Below are 21,235 nucleotides of genomic sequence, written 5' to 3' on the forward strand. Positions count from 1 at the left end.
GTTTGCTTTTTTGACAAAGCAACTAAGGCTAGTTGCTATCGTTGTACGATAGTTCGGTGCATGACAATTCGTTGTGCGACCATTCGATGCATGACAGTTCTGTGTACTAGACAATTCGATGCATGACAGTTCTGTGTACTAGACAATTTGATGCATGACAGTTCTGTGTACTAGACAATTTGATGCATGACAGATCTGTGTACTAGACAATTTGATGCATGACAGTTCGATGTACTAGACAGTTCTGTGCTAGACAGTTTAGTGAAAGACATTTTGTGGCTACGATAATTCGGTGAGTACGACGATCGGCGAATTCTTTGGAAGAATTCGTTATATGGCAAAGGAAGCCTAAAATGCAAACTTTTAACGTGCCATTCTTTAGTGGAATGTAGTGATCACGATACCGTTCTTGATATTTTATATTTTTGATGGAGAGTACTATACCACCTTTCGTTGTTTACTACACATTCACCTTTTTTAGGAGATCCTATAAAAAATTCTTAAATAATGGGATACAAGAGAGCCTTTTTCACATTTTACTTTTACTTCCGTAAGTTACGTTTTTTAGGAAATACACATGGGGAATAAAGAACCCCCCATGTTATTCTACAAATATCATCGCCAGATATTTGTAGCTCACTCACTCTGTCATGGCTACAATCTGTTCACCGGTCGTCAGCTGATAGTTTCGGCCGACTAGATGTCCTTGATGCAATCCATGGGTGTTGCATTTGTCTAGGCCAAATTGCATTCTGATATCAGCGTTGAGCTCTTCAGTAATCTGGAACAGCTGTAGGAATTGATTATCGGTTACGGCATCGAATTTGTTGTCATCCTTGTACGTCAGGTCAGGAGGATATACAGGTTCTTCCTTTAGGATATATCCGTACTTGCTGTTATTGAGCATTGTGAACAGTGAGCTGAGTGCTAGACAGAACCATAGCCCACTCGGGGCATTTCTCTGGAAGATTGCCCTTCTGATGGGATTGGTCTGGTCGCGATGTTCTCAACGGTGACGGTGGTCCTCCACGGTTTGCCATGGTTGCTTATAGGTAGTGTGTCAGTGTTGGGTTGATATAAGACAGCTAGGTGGCAAGGAGTCAAAGTCCTTGCGGTAGTCGATGTAGGCCGTGTACAGGTTGTGGTGCTTCTTGTAGCCTTGCTCCCTAACTGTAGCGTCAATGGTCATTTGTTACATTCATCGGTTTCTCATCTGCTTACATCCCTTCTGCTGCTCGGCCATGATGTTCTGGCTCTCCAAGTGGTCTGATGGTTGTGTCTGTGTTTTTTTTTTTTTTGTTTTTGGTCGCTCACATTCTGCTTGATTATTTCCCTGATTGCAGGAGCTATCAGGCGTCTCCGTAGCCAGGTGGGAAGGAGCAGCAGTGCGTAGCACACGCTTCTTGATTAGACCGGGGTTCGAGCCCGTCACCACCAAATAGGGAGAATGCAGAAAGGTCAAGGGAATGACCACCGCATATTCCCGGAGCAATATGGCCTTAGTTGCTAATGCTCCTAAAAACCAAATAACAAACAAACAAGGAGCTATCAGGTGACGATGGTCTGTGTTTGCTCTGCCATTCGTTGTTTGGTGACCTGAACACTTGGGCACTGTTCCAACTCGAACGCCTTTTCGAACGGATCCCTCTGACTAATTCCTGCATGGAGTGACTTTATTCTGCTCCGCACTCGATACAGTATGTTCAATATTTCTACTTCTGGTCTTTACCGAAATATGGAGATGAGCCTGTTTAATTTTGAGTTTTGCAACCAGTGCTGGAATGTAATTTATTGGAAGCGACACTGTATAGCGCCGCTCTCTGCCTCAGCTCTCAATTCGACCTTGGGGAGGTATTTCCGATGAATCGACTTTCGCGATTTTTTCCTTTCCTTCACCCGCCTTTTTTTTTTTTTTTTTTTTTTTAAAGCGGGATTCGAACTCTTTTTTATGATATTGGTGATTCACCATCGTAACATTTGGGCTAATCGCGCCAATTATTATTATTAAATCTAATATATACTACAGGCATGTGCCCAGTTAAAGTGTACAACAGAGCAGTATACAGTGCTTAAATATACATAAATAATAAACACAAGCTGTAAATGAATGAATAAGGTTTAAAAGTAAATTACACAATAAAAAAAAAAAAAAAAAAAGGCGCCTCAGTAGCCAGGTGGGAAGGAACAGCAGTGCGTAGCACACGCTTCTTGATTAGACCGGGGTTCGAGCCCGTCACCACCAAATACGGAGGATGCGGAAAGGTAAGGGAATGACCACCGCATATCCCGGAGCAATATGGCCTTAGTTGTTAATGCTCCTAAAAAACAAAACAACACAATAAAAAAATAATAAAATATGTACAACGATGATACAGTTTTATCAGGAGATAAGTCCAGGATTAGGAAGAAAGAATATAAAAATGTTCCTTGCTTTCCTATAACCCTTTAACGTGAAAAGGTCGTATTTTTTTTTTAATCGTATGGTGTGAGCAATACATGAAAGAACCATGTTTTTTCCTGCTTCCTTCGTGTATCGTGGCCGTGAGGTCCAATCGGACAGGACGGCACCATCGTAATATCCAAACCCGAGGCGGGATTCGAACCCGCGACCTTTGAGTTGCCAGGCAGGCACTTTACCCACCCGGCTAGCCCGATCGGCAAGGTCGTAATAAAGGCACATAAAAACAATGCATAATCCAGATAGCCCTGTGAAGCATTTTCCTGTCCAGAGAAAGATCAAAGTCATGCTAGTTTATACACCGATGAGCCGAAACATTATGCCCACCTACCTAATATAATGTTGATCCTCCACGTGCAGCCAAAACAGCTCGTACTCGGCGAGGCATGGACGCTACAAGATTTCTAAATGTGCCTTGTGGTATCTGGTACCAACGCTTAACCAGCAGATCCTTTTAACTCCTGTAAGGTATGTGGTTGAGACGCCGCAGATCGCAGTTGCTGTTCCAACACAAACCATAGATGTTTTATGGGATTGACGTGTGCGGAATTTGGAGGCCAGGGCAATACAGGGAAGTCTTCTTCATGTTCCGCGGACCAGTCTCGAACAACTCGAACAATTCCATGGCGTATTATCCTGCTGAGAGACGGCACCGCCAGAGGGGAAGCCTGTTGGTCTTCCCCTCTGGCTGTGATCACTGCTGACCAGGTACACCCAGAAGGGTGTACCTGGTCAGCAATGATCCTTGTGCTGGGCACTCTGTCGTCTACCACCTGGTAAGGTGTATTTAGTGTCAGACGGTACCAGGGGTTTCCCCCCATCTCAACGTAGTTCTCATTGTGGCTCTATCAGTTCGCTGGAAATGCCAGAGATTTAAAAGTGTATGGATATTGTATATGTGTAGTGTCATGTACCGTTGTTCACCTGGTCGGGCGGATTTGCGATTTGTAAAGAGTGAACAGCTGTTTGGAAGAAAAGTAACACAGAGAGCGAAAGAGAAAACCAAGTTTTTTAGATGCAGTGGAAGCAATATTTGTAATGTGCTTGTGCCAAGAGAGATTAGGAGTCAGGGTAATCCCCAAAAGAGATATATCATTTTGCCTAGAAATCGGAGTGTCACCAAAGATAAGCATGGGAGCAGAAGAATCCTTTTTGCGATATATAAGATAGGACTGAGTTTTAGAAGGATTGACATCAACTAAGTTGTCTTTCCCCCCCTCTGGAGAATTACCTGGAGATCGGCATTTAAGTCACTATCTAGCGGATATTCCAGAAGTTGAAGATGATTGAGCAGGGCAAGGTTTCTCAAAATGGAAAGTGGAACGCAATGTGCTATCATCGGCAAAACTATGGATAGGATTTCCAGTCAATGCAAGAAGGTCATTAATATACAAGAGGAAAAGAGTGAGGGAAAGAACAGAACCTTGGGGGACACCAGCATTAGTGGAGCAGTTAGAAGACAGAGAACCATCTACCATCACCCTCAATGAGCGATCGAAGAGAAAACTGAATAACCAATTACAAAAAACAGTTGGCAAACCATAAGATGGAATCTTGTTTAGAAGACCTTTATGCCAAACACGATCGAAAGCCTTTGAGTTGCCAAGAGCAACTTCTTATTTTTCACCGAACTTTTCTATTGAATTAGTCCATAAATGGGTAACATAAGCCAGAAGATCACCAGTGGATCGACATTAACGAAATCCATACTGGCGATCGTTGATCAGACGGAAGGTTTCTAGGTAGTTTAAGAGTTGGCAGTTAATTGATTTCTCCATTACTTTAGAAAGAGTAGAAGTAATTGCAATGGAACGATAATTGGATGGAAGGGATTTGTCACCCTTTTTAGGAACTAGCTGGATATGAGCAAATTTGCAAGCAGAGAAAAACCACCTTTGGAATAAGAAAGTGAAAAGAGGCGGCAAAGAACAGGAGTAAGTTCAGGAGTACAGGTTTGGAGTACGAGTGGAGAAATACCATCGGGACCTGGAGCTTTCTTAGCATCAAGATTTGTCAAAATCCTTCTGACATCCTTTTGACGGAAGACCACAGCAGGCATTGAATGGAGCGTGTTGGGAATGGTGGGAGGTGTTTTACCAATATCATTAATACACGAGTTGGAACAAAAATGGTATGCTGGCAGGTCAGCTTTATCCTTGGCTGAAGTGACAACAGAACCATCTGGTTTGGACAGAGGTGGGAGCAGAGATGGGCAAAAGTTGCGGCCAATAGTTTTGGCAAGAGACCAGAATGCTCGGCTACCATTAGGGCAAGAAGCAAGTTTTCTACTCTTATCCTGTTCAAACTAGATTGGACTGATTAATAACTGCTTTACAATTGTTGTGAGCTTTGGTGTAGGCAGAAAATGAAATTGAAGAATTGGAAACAAGCCAATTACGCTATGCAATGTTTTTCGCTTGAGCAGCGTTAGCACATTTATTGGAAAATCAAGATTTAGATAAAGGCTGAGATTTTAAAGTGGAGTGTGGAATAAAGGATTCCATTCCTACAAGAATAATTTCACTGATACGATCAGAGTAAACGTTGACATCAGAAGTTTTGAAACAGTAATCCGACCAAGGAAAAGAAGGAAAGAAATCTCGCAGGCCATACCATTTTGCATTCTTGTAATGCCAATAGCCATGAGTTAAAGGCTCCATTGGAGAAGAGACAATCAGCAAGTTGTGATCTAAGGTGCCTAAAGGACCTCTCACTTCGACCGTATACTTAGAAGGGTTGTTTTTGAGAAAAAGATCAAGCGTGTTGGCTGTATGGTTCGGATTGTCCGGTATTCTTGTAGGTAAATGAACAATCTGTGCAAGGTAATTGCAAAAGCCTCAGCATCCCGACAAGCTGGGTCGGTGTGATTAGAAAACGGAAGCTAGCTGGAGTTGTGAACATTAAAATCACCAAGGAAAATTACCTCACTGTTAGCAAAGTTCGACTGGAGAAAATCAAGTTGCAAATAGAGGAAGTCAAAGAACTCCAAGTGATTAGTGGAGTTGGGAGAACGGTAGAGACAACAGATGAATTTGACACAATGAGGTATAGAGATTTTAAGCCAGAGAAGATCGAAAAGAGGAGATTCTAAACTACCAAGTCTCTGACAGGGAATATCGGAACGGACATGTGCACAAGTACCACCTTTGAGGCGAAAGGAATCATACAGCGAATAATTTGGGAAACTGAGATGAGCAGCAGTTGAATCAACCGATAACTGAGATTCTGTCAGAAAAAGTACATGGGGTTTGGCAGACTGCTAGTAGAAGTGAACATCGTTGAGATTAGAATTGAGACCACGTATATTTGTGAAATGAATTAGGAAGTGTTTGGGAGGTTTAGATCTTTTCGCAGATGAGCTTACTCTATTAGTTTGACAATTCATTGTGTATTCAATAGTAAGAAAAAGTGGGTGGGACATGTTGTATGAAGTAATGAAATTTTTGGATATGGTGTACACATGGTAAGAATATACCCAGATCCTTGACATAACGTGGCCTTGACAATGCCCTCCGCATACACACTACTCGGACTCCCTCCAGTCACTATCTGGCAGAGTAGAGGTAGCACTGTAAAATAGTGTAAAATTCTTCAAAACAAATGGGATTGGGTCAACTCACTTTCCGCATTAATGTGGAATCATCATGCTAATTTTGGTCACGCCGGACAATAAATCATGTGGAAGGATGGCATTATGCCTTAAATAATTCTGTGGAAGATGATTACCCATTTAAAAAACAACAGGCTAACTTTAAGAGAATACAAGAATTAGTAAACGTTGGAAATCTTTCACCTCGTAAAAACCGCAAATACGAGGGCATTAATAAGAAATTAATGAAATTAACTCACATCTTCGTGAAAGCAGTTGGTTACTTTCTTCCACTAAATGATTAGTATAACATTTAAACTTTAATAATTTGTATTTTTAACCTGTGTTTATTTGATATCAAGACATTTGTTTTTGTATTTTAAACAATTTGTATTTGTATAAAGAAAAGAAATTTATTATTGTTATATTTATTTATTTTTTTCATTATGTTTTTGAAGTCCATTTTTATTGTCTCCGAAAATATAAGATACGGTAACGTACACACAATAGAAATGTGATTAGGGGAAAGTGGAAGAGCTTAAGCTATTAGGGCATATGAATTAGGACAAGTGGGGTAACGCCGTTACAGAGCTTGATAACCAACTACCTCACAGGGGATACGTTCGAAGTTTATTATATGGGTTTATATAATTAATAAAGTAGAAGTTTTTATGATATTAAATGACCAGGGCGCCGTAAGTAGGTAGGCACGGTTGGCGTCGCGAACAGGCGACATTTCAAGGAGGCGCAAAATTTTTTTTTGACGCCCTCCTGAAATGGCCCCTGATTGGTTTACGACCGTTCAGGTGCCGTTCGCTACACAACAACAGAACAAACATACACATTCATACATAAAAATGGCCGGCTTTGGCGTTTTAGCTCCACCATAAGATGAACAACAGCGGCTAATGGGGAAAACCCTGAGGTTCTCTTCTGAACACTTGAATACTTGGTTAACGTTTATCAGCATTCAACATTTAGGGCGACCAATTTTATTTCACCTACTAGCGGCACATAGGGTCGCAGCGTTACTGTAAATGATACTTGAAGTTTTTGCTTTTGCGACCAATTTGTTGCCTCCGCGAGTAATTGAGGCCGATGGCTTGGAGAATTCAAAGGCTTGCTGGATTGTCGATTACGCGAGGAGTAACAGGTAAGTACTTTTTTTTTTTTTTTTTTTGCTGATGGAACAAATAGGCCTTCCTTGTTTACTATTAATACCAATTAATTTACTAATATAAATTTCATTTATCCACTTACTAATTGGATAAATGAAATTTATTTAGTTTAATTTTTAAATAATTAATTTATTTTTAATTTAAATAAAGGCGCATTGCTAATATTGGCCATAGATGATAAAACTCCTGGTTACGCCTCTGGATATTAGCAATACTTAATTTAATGGCGTTCACAAACTGCCTGAAATCAGCGAATTACAAGATGCCTCCTGGTAGTCAACAGATGGATTGTCTCGCACCTCTTACGTATATAGCAAGGGGCGGGATGTTCGCACGCTCTTGCAAGAGCCATATGTACGGAGCCGTGACACTCAAGTGGCAGAGCAATGGGATTATAGCTGTGTGGGATCCACAGAACGCCTTTCAAGTGAAGCCGTGTCGGACGCCACCAACGGTAATGGGATAAAGCACGAAGAGAACTTCCTGTTGGTCTGATAGTGATTCTTTTCTTGTTCCTGCTGTTAGTTGGCTTTCTGGCAGTCGTGACTATGGGAACGTGCTCCGAGTCTGCGTTCTTTCTGACTTCTATGGAAGTCAGAAAGAACGTAGTTCTTTACTAGATAGTATTTTTACTGGAAAGCGTACTGTTACACTCGGAAATTTTTAAGATTTCCTTTTTTCCCAACCTTCAAATACACGCGCCCATGATTTCTGGCATTTCTAGTATGTTGTTGGTCATGTGAGATTGATTAGGAGTTTTGTTATTTACTTCACTATAAAACTGGGATAGAGGTGGCATTTCCTTTACCGGACGACAATCCTGATAAACACAAAACCTGTATACAACTGTGCACAAATCTACATTCACCAGTACTTATTTTTCTGTGTACGAAACTCACATTTATAAACAAACATTTGCTAATCGCTATCTTAAAGGCGCGTTGACTTCTATCTTGACACTTTATGGAGACAAAATAATTTTAAATATTCTCAAGAATTAGCAGAAACTTGTGACCGACCAAGATAGCCAAAAAAAAAAAAAAAAAAAAAAAAAAATCACGGAAAGCAACCAAACGTTTCAAATGATTTTAATACTAGTTGGAATTATAAATCCGTGCAATTTCCAATTTTTATATAATAATAAATAGACAGCTGTCTTGAGTTATGAAATACCAAATATTCCAAGAAAGAATTGTTCATTTATTCACGCGCCGTTTCACTATTGGAAAGGACACAGTTTCGCCATCAAAAGTCCGTTAATCTACTTCTTAAGCAGATCCTAAGATATGAAATGAATCACAATTAATATTTAACTCCGGGTTTTTTTTTTTTTTTTTTGATACGTTTTTGATCTTTTTACGTTTGGCCACCCCTGCTATATAGAATGTTGTTAATCTGAACTTAGCTGTAATCCATGTGTTTTGTTATTCCCTCATCACCGCCCCCTCGTAATTTTGCTGTCTCGGTGTGTTAAAAGGTAATGGTTAATGTTTTCTATAAATGGAAATAAAAAAAAATTAAAATAAACAAGTAATATTAAAAAAAAAAATTTAAAGTCAATTCCTACTTAGGTCAACAAAGAAAAATTTTATTTTAGTTACTTTTTATTAAATAATTACAATTAATATAACTATGTATATACAGATGACAGATTCACAATATTAAGTGGCAAAATAGAAAGCGAATTTCCTTGCAATTTTCCATTTTCCTTTCTATATATGGTGTTGGACTATTATTTTTATTCACATGTTTCATTTTCCATTTTGTTCCCTCCTTGACTCAGACTAGAACCCAGAATGAAAAAAGAATCTGAAAAAGAAATTTTTTTCCAGCGATCTACACGCTTCGCCACTGACGGTATTTATTCCTAAATTTATATCCTGCTAAATATCTTATATAAGAGAAATTTTTTTCTCCCATATAAAACTAAAATTAATTAATTAAATTTAATTAATGAATTAATATTTGAAAAAACTGTATTAACATCAAGTGTCATCCACTACAAGTTTAAAAAAATTTATTTGAACTTGAGTGGATGAATAAAAAGTATTTTATTAACGATTGAAAATTTGAACAAGATATATATAGGGAGAGTGTGAACTAATAGTAGGAATTGAAAAATAAATGCCCTTAAACTATTTTGATGATCATTTTCAAAGTAGTTCCCATTTGATGAAATGTGCTTACTTCAACGTTTCTACCATTCTTAAAAAACATTGTAGAAGCCATTTTTTGACGTGCGTTTGACAGTCGCTTCCGATATCTTCACAACTTCTTCTGATGACAGGAAACGTTATCCTCGCATCTCCTTTAACTTTGGAATTAAAAAAAAAAAAAATCGCAGTGTGCAAGGTCAGGCTGTAGGACTGATGAGGAATACATTTGACATTAATGATGACTAAGTACTAGATGATAGAATGAGAATGGTCAGATCAGGTGTTGTCGTAATGTAGCATCCAACCATCTGGAATCCCACAAAGTGTACAGTAGAGTTCCGTAACAGTCGGATGATATGGCACAACGTGCGGTAAACCATTCCTTGTCTGTACACCGGTGTTCAAAGAAAGCGCATCACCTAGGAAATTCACATTTTTAACCCTTTTTCACGATGGTATGTTACATTAATGACTAGCATCACAAATAGAAATATAAACGAAAGATATTTATTAATGGTTAAGGCAAAGCTAAGTAATATTTTACACGTGCTCTCAAAATATTCCAAAATGAGCATTTGCAACCTTTATATAATAGTTTTGGTAAACACGACAATTATGGTTGAAATGTTATCAGAAGCTCTCAATTTGCTTCAGTTTATCATTTTATATGGAAAACAAAATGAAAAGTTCCCAGGTGCAAACTAATATTTAGTTGAACTGCCTCTGGCCCTGATGACAGCAGCACACCGTTGAGACATTGACAAGATCAATTTCTGAAGATAATGAACTGATAGTTCGTGGTTCGAAACACGAATTATGCTTCCTCAAGTTCACGAAAGGAGTTTGGTTTCTTTCTGGCAACTGCAGATTCCACACAATATCAACAGTTCTGTATAGGATTCAGGTCCGGGCTGTTTCCTGGCCAGCTAACAGTTGTAATGGACCGTTCTTCCAACCATTTTTTCACCTGTAACAAATGTAAACACATTACTGTTGAACCTCTAATGCAGAAATGAAGCTAAAGTAACTACAGAAGTGCATACTTACACTTTTCGCCGGATGACAAGGAGCAGAGTCGTCCTGAAAGATGCAGTTACTTGGCAGGTTGAAATGGTCTCTAATGGTTGGTAGCAATTTGCCTTCTAATATAGCCAGGTATCCGTTGGCATTTACGGAACCTTTTATAAACTGAGGTGACCTACTCCGCGATACGAAATGCACCCCCCGAGCAGTGGGAGCCATGCAGGTTGAATTTCTTCTCATCCGAGAAAATAACTGACTTCCACTGCTCGTGGGTTCATTTGACATGCTCCTTACACCAAATTAACCGGGCCTTTTTAATTTTTTGTGTGAGGAGGGGCTTCTTCTTAGGACGACGGGCTGCAAGTCCATTTTTGAAGAGACGTCTTCTGACTGTTACTGCACTTGCTACCACTCCTGTATGTTCTTTCCATTCTCTTTTCAGCTCAGGCGAAGAAACTTTACGGTTTTTAAGGCATAAGCGGTTCAAAACGCGGTCCTGTTTTGGCGTAGAGACTCGTTTGCGTTCGGTTCCTTTTTTTCTATCAGCAGAACCAGTATTCTTGAGTTTGGAAAGAAATCTACCCACTGTCTACTGATTACAAGACACGCTGTAAGCAGTATGACGGGAAGAAAATCCTTCCTCGCGTAAACAACAATTGCACTCTTTCTTCTTGGCATCAACTGCACGTAACTCGCCATCCTGACACAAGCAAGGAATGACTGCAACTCTTTCAGAGCGTGTTTATATAGCTGAAAGTAACAGGTGATGCAACATTACGTCATCACCTACGCGTGTCAATTTTATCTGATGCGATCTGTAAGAAATATTGCCATATACTTACGTTATTCGGACGACAATTACAATTTTAAGGAGTGATGCACTTTCTTTGAACACCAGTGTATAGTAGATGACCATAACCTTTCCTGCAGAAGCCACAACTTTTGCTTTTTTCGATGTTGGCAATGACGTGAACTATTATTATTATGTGTACCTGTCTGTGGTGGTACCAAGACTTCCGTCTATCCCTGACTGAAAAACTGAATTTGCACAGAACCTCTGCAAAACGGGCCTGTATGGCAGGCCTCTTCGTTACCAGGGAGCAGCCGGCACATGGAAAGTTGCCCTTTGATGGCCAACCCCTGGCACGTAGAACCGGGCCTGGGTTAACTATTCTGACAGTGCCTCATGCATTAGAAACTCGCACCCACCGGAAGTAATGTCATAGTGGGTGCCAATGATCCCGCTCCCAAGTCAGGCTGCCCAAACTTGAAAGCCAGCACAAAAAAAAAAAAAAAAATAAAAATAAAAAAAAAAAATAAATAAATAAAATAAAATAAAATAAATAATAATAATATAATAAATAAATAAACATACAGTCAGAGTTTAGTGATCAAAATGTATATAACAAAATCTTCATTAGTTAGCAATAAATTATTCCAGTGTCTTCTCTGTTGAAAAAGAGTTTCACAAAACTCTTGTTGTGCTTGAAATTTAATCTGATTAGCAATAAAATCACTTTCACTACCTGTAACTAAACTACTACTCTGCACTTTTAACCTTTCTCTATGTTCAACATACAAACTACAATCATATAATAAATTACTCTAAGTCTCAGGTTGACAATCAGGTAGGTAGCCCTTTCCTTCTTGTCGATGAGGGTTATGTCTGGTCCGTTGTTCGGATCGTCTTATCCTTCATTATTAGGAGCTTACTACGAGTATTACTGGGACTGGCCCACCTTCCCATGGTGTGGACGAGTACCCAGAATCATCTCTCTAGGTGAATGATGCTTCTGGGTAGCCAAGTGGCCAGAACACAACAACAACAACAGAACATGCACCCTACTCACACAAACCTACAGTACTCACAGATCTGGCCCTTTTACAGTAGTACTTTTTTCACAGAGATACAAAGCGGAGTTGAGCTGACGTTCTAGGAGCTGTCCCTTAAAAAAATCATATCCACATGTCCTTCGTTATTTGTCTGCTTGGGTAACATAGTGGTATCATCACAGTCCTTCCAACACCAGCTGGAAAAGGTTCTGGTTCGAATCCTGTCGATGACGCAAGGAACTTCTATGGGCTTTTTTTACTCCGTGGTTGAGTTATTTGGTCTTGGGCATTGATAGCAAGGTTGTTTCCATGGAAAAACTAGGGGGTTTCATCCAACAAAGCAGGCAAATCGACCAGAGAACACACAATTTACAGACACAGTACACACTGGTAGTTGGAAGTAACTTTCCAAGTGACCCTAATATAATAGTTTTTAGCCCTTCTTTATGGCATGGTCCCTGTATAGTTTGTGAGTAGGGGTCTCTAGTACAGCCTGATGTTCCTGCTTGTAATACGGTATACGTTCTTTAACCAAGTGGTATTTTTGCGCTAGCTTCTGATGTATTATCCTAGCGACTAGGTCGTGTCTGTGAGTGTACCACCTCCTGTGGGTGAAGAGAGTCAGATATGAGATGGACAGAGTTACTGGACCTGGCCCACCTTTACGGAGTAAAGGTGGGCCCGGTCCATTCTGGGTGCTCTTCCACACTACGTAGTAGTGTGGAAGAGCACTCAGAATCTTCCCTCCAGGTGACTGATGCTTCTGGGTAGCTAAGTAGCCAGAATGACACGACAAACACAACTCATATAATACTGTATGCACAAATTCACACTAATCTGTGGTACTGTTATTCACAGAGATACGTTGCAGATTCTAGTGGCCACCCCTTACAGAAACACATGTAGTTTCTGGTTTCGGATGGCGAACATGAATCCTTCAGTCTCGGGAAAGAACCTCCCACTAATCAGCCATGGTTTGGAACCATCTTATCTATGTAGCCTTGATAAGGTCATTGTAATGTCCGCCATGGAGTCCTCTGCCCATCTTTCTGTCTGTGTGAGTGGGGTCTCTCTGTTGAGGTTGAGCGGTTGTGCCATTTGTTTATCTCCCTTATGGCTTAGTAGACAAATTTTTAATCGCCTTCTCTTGTTCAGCAGCAAATGCAATTTGCAGACAAAATAAATATATGGGTAGATGTAAGTAATCATTTACGGGTGACCCTAATAACAATTTTTTTTCCTCTCTTTTTCAGTGAAGTCAGTCAAACTGCTTCTTCCTTCTTTCCGAGCTATGGTCAGTCTCTTGATGGTCGACTTCGGGTGGTGTTGGTGGCCCATGTTCATTATTATCCTGCTTGATCTTATAATCTCCTCCAGCTCGGTGTTGGTTCAAAGGATTCTGAAGGAGTATCGTAGCATCGGGAGAGCGTAGGTGTTTATGGCTGTGACTGTGTTCCGGCCATTCAGCTTTGATTTTAACGGGCTTCACAGTCTCTGATGGTATTTCTCAGTCAGGTGAGCATTGACTTCCTTGTGTTCTAACTGGTGAGCCTGCATCATTACCCGATATTTGTAGGTCTTTTCCTCTGTCGGGTCTTCAATCTCTTCACCAATCTTCATTTGGTAGTTTTGTACAACTGGATTTCTCTGGTACATTCTATCAAGGAAATCCGGTAAGATGCAATCTGTCGAGGAAAAATTGCATCCTGATATCTCTACGGTGATCCAGAGGAGAGGAGCTGTTCGAGTCGATACTTGGTTGTAGAATAATTTGTTGTCATCCATTTACATCAGGTCAGAGAAGGGGATTCTTTTAGGGTATATCTGTACTTGCTGTTATTGAGTATGGTGGACAGTGGGTCGAGTGCTAGACAGAACTATAGTGGGTTCAGAGTATTCCCCCTGGAAGATTCCTCTTCTGATTGGAGTTAGTTCTGTTTGTGATGTTCTTGACTTTGATGATGGAGTGATCCTCCATTTCACCGAGGTTGCTTATAGGAAATGTGTCTTTGTACATCTTTAGTGTCCCCATCAGCCAGCTATGGGGCACGGAGTCGATAGCCTTGCAGTAGTCGAAGTGGGTTGTGTACAGGTTGCAGAGTTTCTTGTAGGCTTGCTTCATAATTGCTGCGTGAAGGGTAAATTGCTCCTTGCATCCTTTGCTCATCTGCTTACTTCCTTTCTGATGCTCAGTCATGATGTTCTGACTCTCCAAGTGGTCTGATATCGTTTTAGTTATGTAGCTTGTCAGGATTTTGTACATTTTTGGGATACAAGTGTTTGGTCTGTACTTCACCGGATTTGTGGTGTGTCTTTGTCCTTAGCCTTTATATAGTTGATTCCTTGAGTTAGAGACACTTAGATTGTGTCAGGTGGCCTTATCATCTGGGTGAATTGCTCTGCTATATGTCTCTATGTGCGGCTGAACTTCTTGTACCAGTGGTGGTGGATGTTATCTATTCTTAGAGTTCCCCAGTTGTGAGACTTTTTGATGGACTAAAAAAACTAAACTGAACTATTATATTAGGGTCACCTTGAAAGTCACTTCAACTATCCATGAGTATTGGGTCTGCAAATTGCGTGTGTTCTCTGGTCGATTTGCCTGCCTAGCTGGACGAAAACTCCCAGTTGTTCCAGGGGTTTTTCGTTGCTATCAATGCCTGAGACCAGCTAACTTAGTGACAGTGAAAAAGCCCATAAAAGTGCATTGCGTTATTGACAGGATTCGAACAGGGGTCTTTTCCACCCGGTGTGGGGAAGACATTGATGATACAACTGTGCTACTCATGCAGACCATGATGGATTGTTGTACCTGTTCCTCGTGAATCTCCCAACTATCTCTAGTATGTGCTTGCTTTTTTTTCGTTCTAGGTTTATCCAGGGGGGGAACGGCCATTATGGCTAAATTTTCTGCTCTACAGGTTACCCAGACCTCCTTAAGTGTCTTCTAGTCAGGGGATCCATTGCTCTCCTTCCCCTCTTATACATTGTTCCTGTAGGAGGCTCTCTGGTTTTCATCAAATATCCGGTTGTCTGTTTTCCTCTGGGCACTCTCCCTATATCTGCGAAGTCTCTTATTTCGTGCAAGGAGGTTCTGCTTGAGGTTGTCCAAATATTGTTTAATCCTCTGATTATTTGTCTCGTGTTTGCTGTAGATGTCATTCTTGAGGATGGTCTTCACTTTTCTGATCAGTTTCTTACTTCTGTTACCCCGTTGGTACTGGTGTCAGTTGGCCTATCTTCACTTATCTCCTCTATATTCTTTTTTAGTATTTTATAGTATTTACACATTGTTGATAATCAGGTCAAGAGTATTGCTTACTCTTTTGTCTCTTTAGCATTCTGTTGTAGGAAACAGTGTACAAAAGTCTGATTCCAGATATAAATAAGTGACACCATGTCTCTGATGGTACATCCCCATCTGGTGGGAAGCATTAGAAAGTATATTATTATAGAGCAGTACCCGACTGAAATGCCGAATATATATGTGAAAAATTCACTGGAGAAATACGGCAAGGTGACGAAAATCGATATTCATACACGGGAGGGCTTTCCAGAGCTTTATACAGGTAAAGTTAAAGTACAAATGGAGATGAGAAAGCTATTCCCAACATTATTTTTGTTATGGGTAACTGATTACTCCTGAATTATAGAGGAGTAGTGAAAAAGTGCTTAAAATGCGGTAGCCTGGACCATTTAAGCGTACACTGTACGAGTGGGCGGCGTTTCAATTGTAAAGAGGCAGGGCATATTAGCATAGTGACATAGTGTTTTTTGACAGGCGGCACCGGTGCTTTCGCACAACTCCGCATTTGAATCTCTTGTGAAGTAAGACAGTACTGTCAAGGCCAGATAGCATATGTTAGTGTATGTTCATGTTTGCTTAGTGCGGGTTATGTTGTTCATGTTTGCTTAGTGCGGGTTATGTTGTTCATCTGGCCGTTTAGCCTAGGGTCTGTGGAACAGCACAGACTGCTAGTTACCGTCACTGGCACTGGGAGCCGGACCACGTAAGTGGGAAGAGAACTCTGGCTGGCCGACCCTGGAGTTAGCCTGAGCTTCCCAGAGAGGGCCAAAAAAAAAAAAAAAAAATAAAGAAATAAATAAAAATAAAAAAAGTAATAAATAAAAATAAAAAAAAAAAACAAAAATAAAAAAAAAATAATAAATAAATAAAAAAATAAAGTAAAAAAAATAAATAAAATAAAATAAAATTAATAAAAAAAATGAATAAAAAAATAAAATAAAATTAATAAAAAATATATATATATTTAAAAAAATAAATAATAATAATAATAATAAAAAATTAAATAATATATATTTTTTTTTGAGATAGGAGAAGGGGCGAGAGATTGAGGAGAAGAAAGAAGGTAAGCAGAAGAAAGAGGGCGAGGGAGGGTGGGCTCCCCCTTTGGGGGAGCCCACCCTACCTCGCCCATCCTACTTCAAGAGGAAGAGGAAAGATTGTGAGGTTAAGTGACCCACAAGGTCAGGTTGTCTAATAGCATGACCCTGCATTTGAAAAGCCAAATGCCAGTCCCACTCCCAGAGGGGTATTTATGTGAGTTCCTGCACAGGTAGGAAAATCAGTATTGTCCTACACCTCGAAGAGAAGAGGTGCCAGCAAGTGAGTAGGTCCCACATTGGGCAAGAGCCCAGTGTCAGCAATTTAATCTTCAGCCAAGGGTGACTTGTAGGAAATGAGCAGTGTCCCACACTGTGTAGAGGACTTGGATAATCTTCTCTTAGGGGATGAGAGGAGGCACATGGATTCATGAAGCTCAAGGATTGCTTGGAGTTCTTGTGTCTATTGTAGAAAAGTCCTTTTTTGGGTAGGTGGGTTATTCAGATAGCTTCCTTTGTGAACGTCGAGAGATTCCTGTTAGGTCAGGATAAAGATCAATATCCTGTTGGTGTTTTCTTTGATTCCATTCAGGATATGTTCTGTGAATTGAGTTTTGGGTTCATTATAAGATGGGTTCATTATAAGATTTTGCATTATAAGATGCAAACATGTAAAATTCCCAGCATGATGGGTAAAAGGAAGGGTTTATCAGACTTTGATAAAGGACAGATTGTGGGAGCTCGACGAGCTGGCACCTCGATTTCCCAAACAGCTAAACTAGTTGGGTGTTCGAGAGCTGCCATCGTTAAAATGTACCAGGACTGGCATCAAAATGGTCAAATAATGACCCGACGGTAAAACTGCAATGGTCAGCGAAAGGTTTATGTTAGAGGTGAGCGCCTGGTTCGATGACTCGTACAGGCGAACAGGTGCAGCACTGTTGAAGAGCTGACTACCCAATACAACATGGGCCAACCTGGAACAATATCTGGCATGACCATGCATCGCACACTCACACATATGGGCTATACCAGCAGATGACCCCTATGGCATCCTCTCCTAACCAAGGTTCATCGGTGTAAAAGGCTTGCCTGGTGCAAAGAGCATGGAAGTTGGACATTAGAAGACTGGAAGAAGGTGTGCTGGTTGGATGAGTCACATTATTTACTCCACACTGTGGATAGTTGTGTACGGATTTGGCGTAAACAACATGAGGCTCTTCATCCATCATGCATGGCATCAAAAGTGCAGGTGCTTGTATGGTGTGGGGCATGTTTCACTGGTAGGAACATGGACCCCCTGGTGCATGTGGAACAACATATCACTGGTCTGCTCTATCGTAAACTTTATCGTAAGCTTTTGGTCCTTGAGGTTGTCACAGACATTCTCTCAGATATGCCAGACAAGCTGTTCTTGCTACCTGGAGTCTAAAACTCTGATGGAACTGATATTCAGGTGACACTTAAGTCAAGTGGACCCAATTTCGGTGAAGTCCGGACGGTCTATGACAGCCAAATCCTCTGCTTGCACCTTCACGATGGTGGGACTGTTAGTAATCCTGGGTATAACCTCCATGCACAAGTACATGGTGGGTGACCACCCAGGTGTGAACCAACGTAAGCAGGGGTCGAGGTGTGGCGCCCACACCACATGGAGGAACCCCGCTCCTCTATGTTACCAGGCAGTACTAGGTGGTAGATGACTCTCATCAACCGGTGAAATACCACCACTTTGCTTATTGGAGGCTTGAAGTGGTGGAACCCATGTTTAGTCTCTAGAGCTAAGTTCCGGCCAACCCTTCCCTATCTCTTCCATCATGCAGTATGATTGATGATTTTTGAGGTTATGATGAATGTCGTGGCGAGATCCAATATTCCTTACATTTTGAGGGTACAGCTCTAAAACGGTGTTCGCAGGCCGGCCGCTAGATAGTACACCGGACCAAACCTATTGGTAACTCTCTAGGAGGCTTCTGGATCAGCTAGTGTATAATCTTGCTACCTCTACTCTGCCCGATAGTGACTGGAGGGAGTCCGAGTAGTGTGTATGCGGGGAGCATTGTCGAGGCCACGTTATGTCAAGGATCTGGGTATATTCTTACCACATGTACGCCATATCCAAAAATTTCATTACTTCATACAGAATGTCCCACCCACTTTTTCTTACCATTGAATACACCATGAATTGTCAAAATAATAGAGCAAGTTTATCTGCGAAAAGATCTAAACCTCCCAAGGACTTCCTAATTCATTTCACAAATATATGTGGTCTCAATTCCAATCTCAACGATGTCCATTCCACTTGCAGTCTTCCAAACCCCATGTACTTTTTCTGACTGAATCTCAGTTATCAGTTGATTCAACTACTTCTCATCTCAGATGTCCAAATTATTTGCTGTATGATTCCTTTCGCCTCAAAGGTGGTACTTGTGCATATGTCCATTCTGATATTCCCTGTCAGAGACTTGGCAATTTGGAATCTCCTCTTTGATCTTCTCTGGCTTAAAATCTCTCTACCTCATTGTGTCAAATTCATCTGTTGTCTCTACCGTTCTCCCAACTCCACTAATCACTTAGAGCTCTTTGACTTCCTCTCTTTGCAACTTGACTTTCTCCAGTCCAACTTTCCTAACAGTGAGGTAATTTTCCTTGGTGATTTTAACGTTCACAACTCCAGCTGACTTCCATTTTCTAGTCACACTGACCCAGCAGGTTGAGATGCTGAGGCTTTTGCAATTACTAATGACCTAGCACAGATTGTTCATTTACCTACAAGAATACCGGACAATCCTAATCATACAGCCAATATGCTTGATCTTTTTCTCACAAACAACCCTTCTAAGTACAAGATCGAAGTGAGAGGTCCTTTAGGCACTTCAGATCAGAACTTGGTGATTGTCTCTTCTCCAATGAAACCTTTATTTCATGGCTATTCCCAACCTCATATTGTTTGGCATTACAAGAATGCAAAATGGGATGACCTGCGAGACTTCTTTTCTTCTTTTCCTTGGTCTGATTACTGTTTCAAAACTTCTGATGTCAACGTTTGCTCAGATCGTGTCAGTGAAATTATTCTTGCAGGAATGGAATCCTTTATCCCACACTCCACTTTAAAATCTCGTCCTTTATCTAAACCTTGGTTTTCCAATAAATGTGCTAAGGCTGTCCAAGAGAAGAATGTTGCATATCGTAATTGGCTTGTTTCTAATTCCTCATTTTCATTTTCTGCCTACACCAAAGCTCGCAACAATTCTAAAGCAATTATTAATCAGTCCAAACTAGAGTTTGAACAGGCTAAGAGTAGAAAACTTGCTTCTTGCCCTAATGGTAGCCGAGCATTCTGGTCTCTTGCCAAAGCTATTGGCCGCAACTTTTGCCCATCTCTGCTCCCACCTCTGTCCAAACCAGATGGTTCTGTTGTCACTTCAGCCAAGGATAAAGCTGACCTGCTAGCATCCCATTTTTCTTCCAGCTCATGTATTAATGATCTTGGTAAAACACCTTCCACCATTTCTAACACACTCCATTCAATGCCTCCTGTGGTCTTCCGTCAAAAGGATATCAGAAGGATTTTAATGAATCTTGATGCTAAGAAAGCTCCAGGTCCTGATGGTATTTCTCCACTTGTTCTCAAAACCTGTGCTCCTGAACTTACTCCTATTCTTTGCCGCCTTTTTTCACTTTCTTATTCCAAAGGTGTTTTTCCTTCTGCTTGGAAATTTGCTCATATCCAGCCAGTTCCTAAAAAGGGTGACAAATCCCTCCCATCCAGTTATCGTCCCATTGCAATTACTTCTACTCTTTCTAAAGTAATGGAGAAATCAATTAACCGCCAACTCTTAAACTACCTAGAAACCTTCCATCTGATCAACGATCGCCAGTATGGATTCCGTCAGTGTCGATCCACTGGTGGTATTCTGGCGTATGTTACCCATTTATGGACTAATTCAATGGAAAGGTTCGGTGAAACACAAGTAGTTGCTCTTGACATCTCAAAGGCTTTTGATCGTGTTTGGCATAAAGGTCTTCTAAACAAGCTTCCATCTTATGGTTTGCCAACTGTTTTTAGTAATTGGTTATCCAGTTTTCTCTCTGATTGCTCACTGAGGGTGATGGTAGATGGCTCTCTGTCTTCTAACTTCTCCACTAATGCTGGTGTCCCCCAAGGTTCAGTTCTTTCCCCCACTCTTTTCCTCTTGAATATCAATGACCTTCTTCCATTGACTGGAAATCCTATCCATAGTTTTGCCGATGATAGCACATTGCATTCACCTTTTGATTTGAGAAACCTTGTCCAGCTCAATCAGCTTCAAGTTCTCGAAAATCTGCTGCCAATTCCTTAAATGCCGATCTTCAGGTAATTCTCCAGTGGGGCAAAGACAACTTAGTTGATTTCAACCCTTCTAAAACTCAGTCTTGTCTTATATCTCGCAAAAAGGATTCTTCTGCTCCTATGCTTATCTTTAGTGACACTCCGATTTCTAGGCAAAATGATATATCTCTTTTGGGGATTACCCTGACTTCTAATCTCTCTTGGCACAAGCACATTACAAATATTGCTTCCTCTGCATCTAAAAAACTTGGTTTTCTCTTTCGCTCTCGGCGTTACTTTTCTTCCAAACAGCTGCTCACTCTGTATAAATCGCAAATCCTC

At 40.7% G+C, this 21,235-nt stretch overlaps 1 protein-coding gene across 2 annotated transcripts in view; it reads left to right on the forward strand.

Annotated features, from left to right (window-relative positions):
- Window positions 1-21,235, forward strand: part of LOC150085538 (5'-deoxynucleotidase HDDC2) — a 173,125-nt gene that overhangs the window by 59,972 nt on the left and 91,918 nt on the right. The window contains exon 1 of one of the 2 annotated variants that reach the window (XM_090373325.1): window positions 7,107-7,200. The exons of the other annotated variant lie outside the window; for it this stretch is intronic. The gene's annotated coding sequence lies outside the window, so the exon portion shown is untranslated. Of the gene's footprint in view, window positions 1-7,106; window positions 7,201-21,235 lie in introns of those variants that run through there. 2 annotated transcript variants of the gene reach the window in all.

The sequence above is a fragment of the Mastigoproctus giganteus genome, chromosome 5 (assembly GCF_048544385.1).
Source record: "Mastigoproctus giganteus isolate SK-2022 chromosome 5, ASM4854438v1, whole genome shotgun sequence".
NCBI lineage: Eukaryota > Metazoa > Arthropoda > Arachnida > Uropygi > Thelyphonidae > Mastigoproctus > Mastigoproctus giganteus.